Source organism: Narcine bancroftii, chromosome 12 (assembly GCF_036971445.1).
Source record: "Narcine bancroftii isolate sNarBan1 chromosome 12, sNarBan1.hap1, whole genome shotgun sequence".
NCBI classification, from domain to species: Eukaryota; Metazoa; Chordata; class Chondrichthyes; order Torpediniformes; family Narcinidae; genus Narcine; species Narcine bancroftii.
In genome coordinates this window covers 96,493,702-96,511,864 of record NC_091480.1, presented here as the reverse complement: position 1 = coordinate 96,511,864, position 18,163 = coordinate 96,493,702, and the positions used below count along the sequence as shown (strand labels likewise).

The 18,163-nt window shown below is 38.6% G+C and overlaps 1 protein-coding gene across 9 annotated transcripts in view; it reads right to left on the bottom strand.

Moving 5' to 3' along the window:
- Positions 1 to 18,163, bottom strand: part of LOC138746709 (unconventional myosin-Id-like) — a 303,031-nt gene that overhangs the window by 265,344 nt on the left and 19,524 nt on the right. The window contains exon 1 of one of the 9 annotated variants that reach the window (XM_069905033.1): positions 12,601 to 12,650. The exons of the other annotated variants lie outside the window; for them this stretch is intronic. The gene's annotated coding sequence lies outside the window, so the exon portion shown is untranslated. Of the gene's footprint in view, positions 1 to 12,600; positions 12,651 to 18,163 lie in introns of those variants that run through there. 9 annotated transcript variants of the gene reach the window in all.

Genomic DNA, 18,163 nt, shown 5'->3' with positions numbered 1-18,163 from the left:
AGAATCCATAGAAAGTACAGGCAGTCGACTTTTTTTTGGGCTTGAGCCCTTTTCAGCAGTATCTGTGTATGGGCTTGTTTTATCAATGTGCTTCTTCTACTTAGAAACATGCATCTATTATCCAAAAACAAGAGCTTAAGCACGTTGACGTGCAGAGTTTATAACCTGATAGTCTCATCACAAAACCATTATTGCAGGCACTAAAGCAACAGGAAAAACATTTTTTAATCATACTATAACTGTGAAGGGAAGGAACTGTGCCTGTTCTAAACAAATGTAGGCTGTTAAAGTGCGGCAAGCTGCCTTGTTTACTACACTTCATTTGTTCAATTATTGAAGAAATGCCCACACCAAGGAGATCGGCAGTTCACTAGATGCCAACAGCCCTTAAAGATTCCACAAAATAGATCTCTTTATGGCATTCTTATCTCCCTTTAGCTCCTTGTACTTTATACCACAGAAGATTATACCAAAGGAGTCTAAAGTTTGAGCTCTATTTTATGACCAATATTCAATCTGGAACAAAGACAGACATTTTATAAAAATTTGAAGACATTCCAATTGAGGTTTTATGACAGTTCACTCTACAAAATAAACCTGTTTCCCTTGATATTCCTCTTAGATTAGTGAAATGAATAAGTGAGAAAGAGACTTGGTCCTAATAAAACCTGCAGCCGAAACCTGACCTCAAGATGGTTCCTGTCTTATTTGTGAGAGGAGTTAGAATTCAGACAGTCACCATTAGTCATTTCCTCCCTACTGTCTTCACCCAACTGTGCTGCAATTAAACACCTTCCACCTCCAGACAAAGTTTCTTTCAGCTCACAGAGTTGAAGCAATACCATCAGCAAAATGATTTTTTCAAATATAGTCTATCAGCAAAAAAAGTTTCATAAACTCTGAAGAAATCAGTGCTCTTATTGTACACCTTTTCAGTGTCTGGAGTCCATTTATTTACAGAGCTTAGGGAGTTTATTGAACTCCCTAACCAACAAGAGTTACCCAGTAATACTTCATAATAGTGCATTAACCATAATCAAATGTAAGAAATCCACTGTGTATTATGGCTGAAATAACACATTGGTTAATATTGATAAGTGACTAAACTCTGCCTGGCTCAGAAAGATGACAAATCAATGGTCAATTTGAAAAATGCAGAACCATGAAACTTGATCAACCAGTAAGTAGTCAAAGCACAGATGTCCAATTTGTTTTTCTCCACAGTACATCAGCAGAACAAATTTAACTAATAATCAGAAATGCCATAAGTTTTCTTTTCCAAAATTTTAATCAGATTGGAAAAAACATCCACTTTAACTTAGCTTCTCCCCCCATATCCTCGATTACATTTTCATTGCCCTTCATAATTTTGTCCAGTTGTCCAATAGTTCATCCAAAATATTATTGCCTAAATCTGATTTCCATGCCTTTGTAACCAATCAACTCTCTGCTCACTAATCTTAACTGAGTCTAGTTCAGTAACCCTGAATTTTAGCTTTATTTTGAAATCCCTTTCAATTTTTATCCCCAATGATCTCTGCAGCTTCTTTGAACATTATAGCCTTGAATTCTCAGCACTCATCTAGTTCCAGGTTCTTGCAGACTTTCTATCGTCCTGTTCCATCTCTGGAGGTCAAGCTGTCAGGTGCCGACACAACTCCCAAGCAAAACTACTCCTCTCCTTTCTTGTCTATTATGGAAAATATATGGAAACATTTATTTTGTACTCTTAAACAATTACTTTTTATATTTACTTTGTATTACTCTATACTCTTAAACAATTACTTTTTGGTATGTATCCAATTAGCAACCCTGTGTAACCACGTACTGGTAAAATAGAAGGGTGGCGAGCAGTGATGCGTCATTTGTGATAAGGACTTGACAAGACAGAGAAGACTCCAAGAAGAAGGGGGAGGAAAAGACAATAGTGGCAGAAGATGATGGAGCCCAGTTTGAGATATGGTTAGAAAAGTAAATAAGCAATGATTGTGGCAGGTTAAGAATCGTTTGCAGCTGAGATAAGGGACATGATGGATTGAGCAAGGTCAGGATTTTAACATAAAAGAGATGCTGTGTCTGACCAGTGATCAGCAACATGTTCTCTGATTGCTTCAGCCTTTACTTGAAAATAAAGGTTTAAACTTCTTGAAGAATTCTCCGCATTGCCTGACTCGTTTTTGGACCTCAGAAAACCACAACACTATCAAGATACTTCTGACTATTCACTTGTTTGATTCAGTTTTTAGTCATCTTTTATTTTGTGCCACGGAAACTGTGCCGACACCAGTGTTATGCATGTCCAAGGAAAAACACATCGTAGTAAGAGGTGTTGATCTTGAAAATAAAGTGAAGATGGCATTCCCTTTTTGGAATGATTCAAAGATCAAACAAAACCACGATTCTAAAAAATGAACTACATTCTACGACATTTATCTTTGCAACTCACTGTGTGGTATTACAGACAATGCTATCTATGGGAATAACATGTACAGAGGTACATCAAATATGCCCCATTTGGTCAGTGAGAACATGTCAATAATTTGCTGCAATATATACAAAAGATGGACAAGGTCAAAGCAATGAGTTTCCTGAGGATGAATAATGAATATGACAGTGTGTTAGCGGATGGCATTGGGGGTTACTTTAGACCTTGGACCGAAAATGCAAATAAATATACATCTTTTCTGTCAGTATTTCTGTTCAAATGATTCAACAGCTCAACTTCAAGGCCCAGAATAAATGCAAAAGCGAGCAACTATTAGGGCAAATGCTCGTTTCATCTTTGAGAATGAAAATTGTTACAAATCAGCGAACTAATGCAAGGCAAGCCTTCCACATCTGGAAATCGGGATTATAAGTTCTCCTCTTTTCAAAGGCACTTCGGTGAGAATCTCTCTCATTGTGCTACCTGTTATCCCAGTTGCTCTCAAGCTCTACGACTGCATGCCACCAATGACCTCTTACCTGTTCATCTATTTTCCACCCCCTATCTTTTTATTTAGGCACCAGATTTTAAGCACTCCCCAAGGGAAGGACTCAGGCTTGAAACATCAAGTGCTTTTTACTTCCTATGGATGCTGCTTGGCCTGCAGAGTTTCTCCAGCACTGCAGTGTCCTTCAAGAGACCCCAGCATCTGCAGATTTCTTTTTTTACCCACTTTTTAATTAATTACATTTCTAAGGAGTTGTGGATGGAGCTGAAAGTTGTCGAAAGTTACAAGAGTAACTTGCAGTGTTGGGCAGAAAAGTGGCAGATGGAGTTCAATCCAGATAAGTGGGAGGTGATGCATTTTGGAAGGATGAACCAGAAGGCTGAGTACAGGATTAATGGTCAGTTACTGAAAAGTATGGACGAACAGAGGGACCATGGGGTTCAAATACATACATCTCTTAAGGTCGCTACAGAGTTTGATAGGATAGTTAAGACGGCCTATGGGATGCTGGGTCATTAATAGGGGGATTGAGTTCAGGAGTAGAGAGGTCATGTGGCAACTCTACAAATCTCTGGTGAGACCACATATAGAGTATTGTGTTCTGTTCTGGTCACCTCATTATAGGAAGGATGTAGAAGCTATGGACAGGATGCAGAGGAGATTTACCAAGATGTTGCGTGGATTGGAAAACAAGTCTTATGAGGCAAGGTTAGCAGAGCTGAGACTTTTCTCTTTGGAGCATAGAAGGATGAGAGGAGACAAGATTACGAGAGGCAGAGATAGGGTGGTCAGCCAGCACCTGTTTCCCAAGACAGGAATAGCAAACACCAGAGGACATGTGTACAAAGAGAAGGGAGAAAAGTTTAGGGGAGACATCAGGTTTTTTTTTTTCTAAACATAGAGTTGTGGGTGTCTGGAAAGCCTCGCCCACGATGGTGGTGGAGACCGAATCATTAGGGGTATTTAAGAGACACTTAGACAGGCACACGGATGGAAGAAAAATAGTGTAATGGGGTAGGGTGGGTTTAGTACTTTTTTTAGAAAAAAGGAATATATGGGTCAGGCCAATATCGAGGACAGAAAGGCCTGTACTGTGCTGCAGTGTTCTATGTTCTAAACTGTGCAATTCATATTTCAAGCACAGTTGAGAAACAGGTCACAAACAGTGCCTGGTTTGGTATTCATGGAGCTTTACATTCATTGCTATACAAAGTAACAACAATTGCATGACCTCAAGAACATGTTAAGCAATAGTAAATTCTTCAAAGACAGGCAATAAAGTTTTGAACAACAACTCCTGAATTTCTTTCACGCACGATGTCTAAATTTGGCAACTATATCACAGCAACTCCACATGATCTCAGGGAAGCAGACGGAACCAGTTAACAGGTATAACTGAGAGTCCATTACAGTTGGACTCCATTGGTTGTATTCATATCTGAGGAGATAGTCTGAGAGCTCATTCTCCAAGACCTGGACACAAGATCTAGACCACCTCTATTGTAGAATCTGAGGAAACAAAGTCCTTTTATAGCCAATAAAATATTGTCAAAGCCCAGTTAGTTACAAAAAGAAAACAGCGGGCCAAAATGGTCTAAAAATCAATGGTGAGATGATAAATCTGATTGTTTTTTTGTTATAAGAATTTTCCACATTGTAATGATATTCCCCAACACCTCCATTCATCCCAATGGAAAAAGAGGCTGACATTTTTAAACAAATGCCCACCTGAAAATGCAAATTGCCTCAAAATAGCGCAACCAGGTTCATCATAATCAACAGTAGACATTTCCATGACCACCCTGGAATTTTCAATCAACTTATACAGAAATATTCATTTTCCTGCTCTGCTGTACAAGTTAAAACACGTCTCGACCACAATGTAAGAACACTTAGACCTTCTATCTATCTGAGATGTAGGTGCTGCTCCAGTCCATTCTCTTAACCATACTCTATTTAATTACAACTGGCCAACATTACTCAGATCAGAATTTATTGTTATGAACATGTCATGGAACTTGTTGTTTTGCAGCAGCGTCATCGTGGAAACTTCATATAAAACAGATTTCAAAATAAATAAAAATAGTGCAGGAAAAAGAAAAGTGAGGTTAGTGTCTGTGGTTCACTGTTCATTCAGGAATCTTCCACTGCCTAACCTCTTGGACGATTTACATATCCATCCCTGTAAACGTGCAGGCTTAAAAGTTGATCTCTTTGACTCAATCTATCCAAATGACTCTCTGATATGCCTCAATCAAACTTGACCACATTACTGTTGGGATACAAGGATTGGAGAGGAAAGAGGTGTTTGAGGTTGATCAGCTTTAATCATGGCATGTAGCAAGTACGAGCTCAATCTGTCTGCTCTGATTTCCCTTGACATTGTCATAAGGATATTTACCTGAAGATCATCGATCAGGTAGTGTAAAACTATTAATCAACTCTCATTCAACAACAGAAGTCATGTTTGCAAAATCTCTCTATTCCAATATAAATGGTGCTATTCTCTAAACACAACAATCTGACCCACAATGAATTTGAAGGTGTAATATTACTGAAATAGTTAAAATGGTGGAAACCATTGGTTTAAAGTTCTAAAAAAATGCCAAATTAAGAGATACTGTGGTTACTGTCAAGAACCTGCCTATTTCATGTAATGCAGTAATTTCATGTCTTTCATTATTGTTGTCCTTTTGCTTGTTTGAATCAAGAATATAAACAATTTAATCTTTGGCTTGGCTTCACGGACGAAGATTTATGGAGGGGGTAAAAGTCCACGTCAGCTGCAGGCTCGTTTGTGGCTGACAAGTCCGATGCGGGACTTTAATATAAGATTTTGAATTCAACATCAGCACAGAGACCAGGAAGAATAGCTTCACATACCATAAAAACCTCAGTTTTTACTTGACATTTCTGTGTCTTTAACATCCCAAGGCACTTCATAAAGCCAGGTAAAATTTGATACTGTCCACAAGCAAAAAATAAGCTTAATCAGAGAGGTAGATATTATGAAGAGTGTTGAAGAAATTGAGGGTAGTTTCCAAGAAAATCATTCTTTTCATTGGGGAGTCTACTATTGGAGGGTATAGTCTCGGGGTAAGAAATATTTCATCAAATCTGTCTTTCATCAAAGACAGATAATTTCTTCTGAGGATACAGCAAATTATTGAAATTTTCTGTTCCAAATCCATTAGCGTAGCTGTTAGTGCAATGCTATTACCTTCTCCCTGTGGGTTTCCTCCCACCCTTCAAAAACATACAGGGTTGTAGGTTAATTTGGGTGAAATTGGGAGGCACGGGTTTAAGTGGCCAGAATTAACATTAAATGAAAATGCCCAATTTTAGATTTTATTATCGGGCTATTAATATTCACTATGTTACATTTTAGATTCAATATTATGATAATTTCGATTGCCCTTTCTGGGTAACTTTGGACTTGAAATCAATTCTTTGGTATCATTGCTTGGAGCTGCACTTGCTTTTTCTTTAACCAAGATTAATAAGATGATAGAGAGTCCCATGGTTAAACATAATTTACACATGGAAATTAGGTCTTGTATTCCATTGGAAAAGATAACGTATAATTTATGTAACAATTATTCTTTTTTGTTAAAGTTTGGGGCCTGTATAGGAGATATATGGGATTGAATCTGTAATAGTTTTTGCCCCACAATTGTTGGGGTTGTACTAAACCATGACAATAGTTGAAGGTTGTTATGCAAGTTGATCTCCCCTTCTATTCTTTTTTCTTTCTCTCTTTTGGGATAGCTTTGAGGGAGGCTGGGAGGGGTAGGGGGATTATATAGAGTAAAATATTATGTATTTACTTGTATTTTTATTGTATGACTTATTGTAATTAATAAATAAAATTTGCACAAAAAAAACTTGACATATATAGTATAATTCTTGCAGATTTTTTGGACTGAAGAATTTCTCTTTATCCATTATCCCATCTCTTCATACCATTTAATTATTAATTTTTTTATCCTTCCTGGATTGATCAGGCCTTTTCTACCTGGAAACAGAAAGGCAATGGTTGCTTCCAAGATCTATTTGTTAATGGTTGTCCCATGTCTTTCGAGCAATTGTCCACTAAACTTAATCTTCCAAATTCAATTTTTTTTTAGGAATTTGCAGACAAGGGAGTTTTTGACTATCCGATTAATAACTTTTCCCCACTCTCAGGAAGTAGATGTCGTGGATATTATTTTTCTTTTTCATCCCTCCCAGAAGGGCTTAATTACTCACATTTATATTACATCAATTGGAACCTGACATAATTTTGACAACATTAAAAGAGCATGGGAACAGGATTTACAATGAACTAGACAAATTGGCACATACATTTCCAGATGTCAACCCTCATTGTGACAGGGGTAGCAACGGGGTGGTATCGTTAGTTCATTTATTTTGGTTTTGCCCGGTGTTTTGGAATCTTATTGGAAAGAAATTTTCAATACATTATGTACAATTTTAGATGTTAACTTGGAGCTGAATCCAATTACAATGCGATTTGGCAGGGTGATGGAAGATATACACCTGTCACTATCTGATCACCATGTTGTTGCATTCACAATGCTAATGGCTAGAAGATCCCTTCTGCTAAGATGGATTCTATTCCGACTGCTTATGTCCAGCAGATATGCCAAACTTTAGCTTGTTTAAATTTAAAGAAGATCAGATGTGCTATAGCTGATATCGATAGAACGTGGGACCCATTTATGAATATTTTTCATGATTCTTAAATCTGCTTTAACATGCTTTATTATTGTTTTCCCCCTCATGTTAACTATTTTTATTTATGTAATGGAACATCTTGTTTATTACTGAATTTTATTGTTTTAAGGCATTCCAACTTCGTAGGATGGGGGTTAGATAATTTAGTAGAACAGGTGAGCTCAATTTGATTATTCCCCATTTCCTTCACCAACAGGGGTTTTCCGTCTTATGAATTATCTTCGCATGGCTGTGGGACTCATTATTAAAGAAAAGTCCATCCGAGTAAAAAAAAAAGTTACTAAAGATGCTTCATTTTGATTGGCCTTTACAGTGAACTGGTTAGTTTGTACTAATACCATTCTTTGGCTTGGCTTCGCGGACGAAGATTTATGGAGGGGGTAAAAAGTCCACGTCAGCTGCAGGCTCTTTTGTGGCTGACCAGTCCGATGCGGGACAGGCAGACACGATTGCAGCGGTTGCAAGGGAAAATTGGTTGGTTGGGGTTGGGTGTTTCCTCCTTTGCCTTTTGTCAGTGAGGTGGGCTCTGCGGTCTTCTTCAAAGGAGGCTGCTGCCCGCCAAACTGTGAGGCGCCAAGATGCACGGTTTGAGGCGTTATCAGCCCACTGGCGGTGGTCAATGTGGCAGGCACCAAGAGATTTCTTTAGGCAGTCCTTGTACCTTTTCTTTGGTGCACCTCTGTCACGGTGGCCAGTGGAGAGCTCGCCATATAATACGATCTTGGGAAGGCGATGGTCCTCCATTCTGGAGACGTGACCCATCCAGCGCAGCTGGATCTTCAGCAGCGTGGACTCGATGCTGTCGACCTCTGCCATCTCGAGTACCTCGACGTTAGGGGTGTGAGCGCTCCAATGGATGTTGAGGATGGAGCGGAGACAACGCTGGTGGAAGCGTTCTAGGAGCCGTAGGTGGTGCCGGTAGAGGACCCATGATTCGGAGCCGAACAGGAGTGTGGGTATGACAACGGCTCTGTATACGCTTATCTTTGTCAGGTTTTTCAGTTGGTTGTTTTTCCAGACTCTTTTGTGTAGTCTTCCAAAGGCGCTATTTGCCTTGGCGAGTCTGTTGTCTATCTCATTGTCGATCCTTGCATCTGATGAAATGGTGCAGCCGAGATAGGTAAACTGGTTGACCGTTTTGAGTTTTGTGTGCCCGATGGAGATGTGGGGGGGCTGGTAGTCATGGTGGGGAGCTGGCTGATGGAGGACCTCAGTTTTCTTCAGGCTGACTTCCAGGCCAAACATTTTGGCAGTTTCCGCAAAGCAGGACGTCAAGCGCTGAAGAGCTGGCTCTGAATGGGCAACTAAAGCGGCATCATCTGCAAAGAGTAGTTCACGGACAAGTTTCTCTTGTGTCTTGGTGTGAGCTTGAAGGCGCCTCAGATTGAAGAGACTGCCATCCGTGCGGTACCGGATGTAAACAGCGTCTTCATTGTTGGGGTCTTTCATGGCTTGGTTCAGCATCATGCTGAAGAAGATTGAAAAGAGGGTTGGTGCGAGAACACAGCCTTGCTTCACGCCATTGTTAATGGAGAAGGGTTCAGAGAGCTCATTGCTGTATCTGACCCGACCTTGTTGGTTTTCGTGCATAAAAAATAACATTCGGTAAAGGAATTTGGTACAGATATGCAAAGGTGCACTGGAACATTATTTTTGATTTTTTTTAAATAACTATTGTGGACCGCTGGTTTTTACAGTGCACTAATCTAAAAAAAATGCTTACCCACAATGTCTGAATAAACTAGAACTAATCCTTATATCCAGGGTGACACTTATGTAGAGACACAAGGTGGCACAACTGCTATCTGATTTAAGTTGATTAGGTTTGCTATATCAATTTAAACCAATGCTTGTGGCTTAATTTTGATGAAACCAGATTTCACACATCAAGATCAAGTCCTGATAGCAATGTTGAGTTGTACTTTATACATGAGTTGCAAAATTGTTAAATTCTTTTGATTTAAGAGAATGAAAATCATGATTTTTATTCACTAATCTTCCATCTTTTCATTTATTCAGGTGAGGGCTATTTCATTGCAACTTTAAAGCAAGAAGAATAGAGAAAGAGAATTTTAAAGATATCAATGCACTTATACGTTCACAGTCTCAGTATGGCTGTTTGTTGAAAGTGCTCTCCAGACATGCACATAAGAAACAAGGTAAAATCAACCTGGAACTTTTTCCTTTTGTTCCTGACAGTCTTATACCAAGAAAATGTATCCAGTTTTGGAATATGCCTTTTAAGCTGTGCCATCAATAAGAATTCCTGTGCTTATATTCTTCCAATGTTGAACAATACAGCTTTTCCCCCACCACATTGAACTTGCAATCCAGACAATATATTCAAGTCTCTGTAGTGAGGCAAACTTTATGTTTCAACCATTTTCAAAGTAGTTTTGTATCTTTTAATCATCTTACCTATACCTATATTTCTGATCAAGATTCCCAGAGAATTTGAATCCAAAAAACAAAACCAGGTCATTTTGTTTACATTCACGAAGGGCTCAAGCCTTTGCTGTGTAAAGGATACTGTTTGACCTGCTGAGTTTCTCCAGCATTGTGTGTTCTTACTTCAGTGTCTACAGATTTTTTTTTTAAACTGTTTACATTATCAGTTTACAGTTCTTATTTGTTTACATCAAGGGTAGCCAACCTTTTAATTTTTAATCTTTAATTTAGACATACAGCATGGTAACAGGCCACGTGTACGTACCAGGAGTGCAGTTTAATTGGGCGCATAGGCCAAAATGGCCTGTTACTGTGCTGTATGTCTAAATTAAAGATTAAAAATTAAATCAGGCTACCCCTGATTTACATGTATAGATTTTTTTTGCAACAAGTGGTAATTCTGCCTCGCCCGCAGAAAAAAGAATCTCAGGGGTGTATGTGATGTCAGGTATGTACTCTGACAATAAATCTGAAATTGACCCCGAACTGCCTCAGTTCCTGGCCATAAGCAAAGGACAACAAATACTATCATGAGCAACATTCATTTATTCCAAATGTACGTCAGCGAGATTTTGTTGAAGCAGCAAGCAACTTTTTATTATGTATTGCCTCAACAGTTGTGGATGAAATGTTATCATATAAACAATGAGTCAATCTTTGTAAAACTGTAAAAATATAATAAGTATTAACAAGCAACAATTGTCCGAATGCCCTTGAACAATATTATTTTGGTGCAATGAAAATATGGTGTTTACAGTCAATTCAGATTTCACTGCACGTTTTTCAATAAATTATTTACAATCAATTACATTAAAATAGCCAAATATCCTTAATGTATTCATGGCAGATAACCTAATGTTCCTGTATATCATACAAAATGATAAAAAGATTTTTTAAAGCCAATATCCATTCCATCATGCCATTTATTTGTTTTGCCAACTGTGTAGGTTTCATTTTTTTTTACAGCTCCAAATCTCTCACTCTCATTGGTTCATGTGACATCAATTGCTATGTTGCATGTAGAAATTTGGAATTGAGCTTTTTTGGTGTTACGTCGTTGTGTCATTCCCACCAGTCCAACAGTCTTTCTTCCCCCATTTCTAATAGGTTTCTGACTAACAAGCAGTATCATGAACTTTAAACACAGCGATATTGTTAGAGATTTACCTTTCACTTCCATAGTTTCAATGTCAATGGGAGTTTATTGACATGTACACAAGTATAATTGACCTAAATTTTACATGCTTCAACCAAACAGATAAGATACACCAAACAGGAGTAAAAATTAAATTACCATAACATGGCGTAAAATTGGATATCAAAGGATAAATATTGGATATCAAAGGATAAATAAATACAAGTACTGGAGATTAGCTAATGTTGCCCTCATTCAAAAGGTGCAATAGGGAAAAGCCTTTAAACTACAGTCCATTGCTTTGACCATGCCATCGTCCAAACGGGCTTGTCAGCTTGTACTGTTCCAGTCCCAGGTGCTTCTGCTGGCTGTTTCACTGTAAAATTGATCTCTGTGTCTCTCTCTGAGAGAAAGCCTATTTGACTCTCTCTGCTTGCAAAACCACATGACCCTCTTATAACAGCAAGCTCTCCTCCAGACAATATGCAGCTCCAACGAGTTCTTTCATCTGTTGCCTTTCATAAACCACAATCCATTAGTGAAGTCTTTTGAGCACTCTCCAAAGCTCTTGCAAAAGCCGTGGAGCCGATATGTCTTGCATGGGGCAGAGCTCCAGTATTTCAAATAAGATCTGTTTTAAAGTGTTTATATGTGACCTACTCTAACAAACTTTTCCCAATTTATCTCCCAAAAACATATCTATATACTCTGTCACACTCCGCTGAAAAAAAATGATTGTTTTCTCCATCATTGTGCATGACCAAAGGACCCTGTATGAAACAGTATTTAGGAGGTGGGCAAGAAACAAAGTCAAATAGCTCTTTTAGTTTTAAAAAAAGTCATGCAAATATAAGCCTCTGGAGAAATTTTGAGAAATCTGTGGCACTGATGCTATTTCCACAACTGGAGTCTGAAATTCTTGGAACAAAAATCCTTGTACTGGAAGGCAAGCTATTTTTAAAATACTCAGGAAACATTCTGTTTAACAGCTGATCTCATATTACAGACCATTTCCTTTACTGCTGCGCCAGTGCCCTGCCTACTGCGACCACACGATCACAGCACAATCTGGCTTTGATTTTTCAAAGATGCCAAGCCCAGCAGACTTGTGTTAAACTGGGCCATCCTGTCAGGAGACATTTACTAAATAGAACATTAACATTCAAGATTTAATTAAATCTTTAAATTTATATTTAGATGTACAGCATAGTTACAGGCCACTTCTGCCCACATGCTGACCAACTTATACCCAATTAACCTACATTCCCAGTACATTTTAAATGGTGGGAGGAAATTGGAGCCCCCGGGGAAAGCAAGCACACACATGAGAACGTACAAACTCCTTACAGACAATGGAGGTCCCTTTCGCTGGTGCTGTAAAGGCGTTGCACTAACCAACCCTGCCGCCCAACATAATTACAAGGCAAATGGGAATATTTGAAGTTTCTTCCTTCTGTGAAGCAAAAATTACAAGTTGACAAAACTCAGACAATTTTGTGCTACCATTATCACAATACTTTAACAGATGCCTTTCAAAGATCACTTCCAGTGAAACAAATTGAATGGTCACTGGCTTGCTTCCAGTATTATTAAAATGCCTGATTCTGTTATACTATTTGCTCAAACCATTATTCATTTCATACAAAAACATGCAATGTTTCTAAAGAGATCTGGCAAAACATCATGGAAGCCACTTATTTTGGCATCACTTAAAAATTAAAATTTCACCTCAATTCTCTACAATATTTTCTAGTTGTTGCTCTTTGGACAAACAAAAGTAAATTACTCATTACTTCATGGTTGCGAAAGGTCGGCTTATGTTTTATCTGACTTCCTTCGCACTTGGACTCTTTGTGGTGCTACAATATACATGATCAATAACTGTGCAGATGTACAGCACCCAGGGGAAAGAGTTTTATGTGAGTGTGACACTGAGCAATCTCAGCAGATTGAAGAAATTAGGCAGGCACACCAAACAGATTTGGATACTGGATGATAAAGACACCATCACCTCAATACAAGAGGACTGCAATGGCATTTATGCAAGCTTCTTAACCTAAAGATGCTTTTTTCCAAAAGATGGGTCAATGCAATTCTGGACTTTGGTTTGCCGCTGGGTTGCTCTCACACCACTTTTTCTCCAGCATTCCGATTTTATATCTTTTAACCATTTCAACTAATCAACTTCTGCTCACATTTTAAGCTAAATACAGCAACTTTAAAGAATAAAAACCTAAATCATACTGCAGTTTTACGTTAATGTAATAAAAAATACCCAATCACACTGTAGTTTTATGTTAATGTAAAAACCCCAATCACACTGTAGCTTTACATTAATGTAATAAAAAACCCCAATCACACTGTAGTTTTACATTATTGTAATAAAAAACCCCAATCACACTGTAGTTTTACATTAATGTAATAAAAAACCCCAATCACACTGTAGTTTTACATTAAGGTAATAAAAAACCCCAATCACACTGTAGTTTTACATTAAGGTAATAAAAAACCCCAATCACACTGTAGTTTTACATTAATGTAATAAAAACCCCAATCACACTGTAGTTTTACGTTAATGTAATTAAAAAAAACCTAATCACGCTGTAGTTTTACGTTAATGTAATAAAAAACCCCAATCACACTGTAGTTTTACGTTAACGTAATTTAAAAAAACCTAATCACACTGTAGTTTTACGTTAACATAATTTAAAAAAACCTAATCACACTGTAGTTTTACGTTAATGAAATTTCTTCAAACTTTATTTCCCCATCGGTCATTTGAGTACCATCACTAATCAGCTAACATTGTGTCAAATAAAGTGGGCAATGCTATTACTGAGTTTAAATGGAAGAAGCAAACTACACATCCCAAAGTACAGCCAAGGCAAGTACACAAGAACATAAGAAAGAGGAGCAAGAGTAGGCCATCTGACTCGACAAGCCTGCACCTTCATTCAAAGGCTGATCTAATGATAGGTTCATCTTCACCCACTCGCCTTTTCTCTATGTCCCTTAATTTCCCCTACTATGTAAAAATCGATCCAACCTTGTCCAAATACACAGATGATTACAGCTAGTCAGTAGGGCATTGATGATACATCAAGTGCTGGGTATGTGATGGTTTTGATTTCATGTTTATATCCAAAACAGATGAGGGTAATTGTTTGGTTTTAAAATGCCGTATTCCTGGTAATCCACATTAATATTAACAAGCAGCTGCTCTGACTGATTCCAATTCATACCTGAGATCTTAGTCCTGTTCTGAACTAATGATTCGCATTTGAGAAATCAGGGACCAACTTTCCTGAGAACAGAAATAGAGTGACAAAATTGTAGGAAATGCATTCCAATCCCCATATGAACTCGATGGGATGTTACTGAAGGTGCGGGGAAACTGAATAATTATGGACCATAAATGAGTGCAAATCAAACAAAATTAGAAATTTTGTGATCAAAGTTTTCAATGTTAGTTTAGTTTACAACTTCTGTGGAGAACATGAAAAAGTTTACTTTCTGAATCATAAAAATTGTGCTTTGTGTTGTATTGCACCACTGTCCACACAAATACATACATTTTGATATTCTTTTAGTCCCCTAATACATTCAATGGAACAGGAGCGTTACTGGATTTCTTGGCTTTCTTCGAAGTTTCCTTAAAGTGCAATCACTTTATTCTTAAAGATTTGGGGACAAAAACAGGTGTGGACAAAAGTGTTTGGAGGAACACTGGTATCCACATTTTCAGAGAGTGATCCCAGTGAGAACCATCGTGGATCTCTTCAAAACATTTTTCTTCTGCTCAGGAAAAAAAGACATTGGGAGATCAATGGAATCTACAACTGAGCCAAATGTAACACTCGAGAGGAAAAATGTATTCTGTAACCTAAACAAACGTGACCTCCCCTTTTCAATCTTTGGCACAGTTTACTGCTAATCAAAAAAACAAACATGCAGGTTCTGAAAATCTGAAATAAAATATTCAGGAAGGGAAACAAATGTAAAGGTTATTCAATAGGCAAAGCTCAAACAATTTTGTGCCACCATCAACACGAGACATTTAATTGATGACTAACTTTAGAATTAAAAATGAAATCAAATTATTTTTTTACAAGGCAGTGTTGAGGAAGGGTGAAGAAGAAGCCTGGCAAGATAAGATGAAGATTGTTTGTTAATTCAAGATTAGATGCGAATGAGAGCAGGTGAGAGGAGAATGAGAGCAGGTGAGAGGAGAATGAGAGCAGGTGAGAGGAGAATGAGAGCAGGTGAGAGGAGAATGAGAGCAGGTGAGAGGAGAATGAGAGCAGGTGAGAGGAGAATGAGAGCAGGTGAGAGGAGAATGAGAGCAGGTGAGAGGAGAATGAGAGCAGGTGAGAGGAGAATGAGAGCAGGTGAGAGGAGAATGAGAGCAGAAAAACAAAACTAAAACAGAGATAGAAAACATTGCAGATGTCAGAAATTTGAACTTTAGACAAACATTTCAGTGAAATACTGAGGAATAATTATGCAATTGGGTCCCTCCTCCCCCATGGACCTTCAATATAATTTGCACTTTGTTTAATTTCCTTTTCAAGTTAATATTAAATCTTCTAGACAGTGCTTTTCTGATCTTCACAAATCACTAAATGATCATTTCACATCTTCTCTCTGATCCTTTTGTTAATTTTCCCAAATCTATAAACTTTTGTTACTGATTAGAAACAATTCCCAGCAAATGATCAAAAGACTGAACACCTCAGTCAAACCTCCCTTTGCCTGCTCAAGGGAGAAAGTTCCCAATTTCACAGCTGAGTCCACTTATTCTTGTATAAATTATACAACAGAGACCAAGTCAATGCTGCTGCAATATCAGAACTAGATTAAAAAGGTCTTCAAAACAAGACAACATCCCATTCTGTCAAAGGATTTTTTTTTAAATGTACGATTTATGCATGTTAGTTTACAGCTGTCCAAGATCAGCAATGAGAGGCAGTTTGAAGACTGCACTGGAAAGGAGGCCATATGGTTGCTATTTGGTCTTTGCTTTCAATTTCTCTACAGGAAAACAAAATATTTGGACTGTGATTATTTTGGCAACTTGAGTCGCAAGAGTAAGAGACTGCTTTGAAATAGAGTGCCAAAAAGTAGATACATTCCAATTAGCGAGTGGTTTCTGATCTTTATGATATTGTTTGCTTGTCAAGACACACAATGAACATGCAAAAGAAAAATGTTCTATATTTAACAAGCAAAATTTAAAAACACGATTTAATCCATCTTTGCCATAAATGCCCAGGTCGTGGCAAGTTGACGGAATGCTGACAATTATCCCAAACATCCCAGGAATGTGGAACAGTGGGAGTATAAAGGAACATTGTATACACCACTAAACTATGTCATTAAGCCCACAAACATCAACATCCACTCATTAACTGGAGAGAGTCTCCACCCTGAGCAAAATCTCTAGTCTACAATTTGCATTCCCCAGCATGTGTTAGCAATACTTCCTATTTCCCGTCTGAAGGCAAATAGCCATACCATTCACAATCTTTCTTTTCTTCGGCTTGGCTTCGCGGACGAAGATTTATGGAGGGGTAACGTCCACGTCTGCTGCAGGCTCGTTAGTGACTGACAAGTCCGATGCGGGACAGGCAGGCACAATAACCTTCCCTCAAATCAACACTTTTACAAATACAATGATCAAAAATGATTATACATTCCTTCTTCTAGAATATGCCTTCCAACAATTCCATCACAAGCTACATTCACCCTTCACAACCCAATAGCCATGGTGTTGTGGGCCATGGGATGAACAATGATCATTTCACTGGAGTTTTTCTCCACTCCAGTCCTTTTCCAAAACATTCTCCCCTCCTAGAAAGAAAAATAAATTTATATTGCTCAGTTTGCAGCTTCAAAGCATTTCCACTTTTACTTTTTAAAAAAAAGCAAATTTGTTTTTGTCACAACAGCTAAATTAAATACTACAAGGCTTTATAGTAAAACCAAGTGGATTAGTGGCTGGGAAATGAGATGAAGAGTATAATGGATGAGGGAGTACATATGAGGAAATTAGGAAGGCAAGATGGGTACAGAAAATTTCACAAGCAGAAAGCAAAGATTATTCCTGGACAATTCTCTCAGCATATTAAGAGCATAAAAACAACTCAGGAGAGAGCAAGTATCCTTCAGGATCAATAATTTTTTTGTCATGCAAATTGTGCAATGTGGAAACTTGTCCGTGAACTACTCTTTGCAGATGATGCCGCTTTAGTTGCCCATTCAGAGCCAGCTCTTCAGCGCTTGACGTCCTGCTTTGCGGAAACTGCCAAAATGTTTGGCCTGGAAGTCAGCCTGAAGAAAACTGAGGTCCTCCATCAGCCAGCTCCCCACCATGACTACCAGCCCCCCCACATCTCCATCGGGCACACAAAACTCAAAACGGTCAACCAGTTTACCTATCTCGGCTGCACCATTTCATCAGATGCAAGGATCGACAATGAGATAGACAACAGACTCGCCAAGGCAAATAGCGCCTTTGGAAGACTACACAAAAGAGTCTGGAAAAACAACCAACTGAAAAACCTCACAAAGATAAGCGTATACAGAGCCGTTGTCATACCCACACTCCTGTTCGGCTCCGAATCATGGGTCCTCTACCGGCACCACCTACGGCTCCTAGAACGCTTCCACCAGCGTTGTCTCCGCTCCATCCTCAACATCCATTGGAGCGCTTACACCCCTAACGTCGAAGTACTCGAGATGGCAGAGGTCGACAGCATCGAGTCCACGCTGCTGAAGATCCAGCTGCGCTGGATGGGTCACGTCTCCAGAATGGAGGACCATCGCCTTCCCAAGATCGTGTTATATGGCGAGCTCTCCACTGGCCACCGTGACAGAGGTGCACCAAAGAAAAGGTACAAGGACTGCCTAA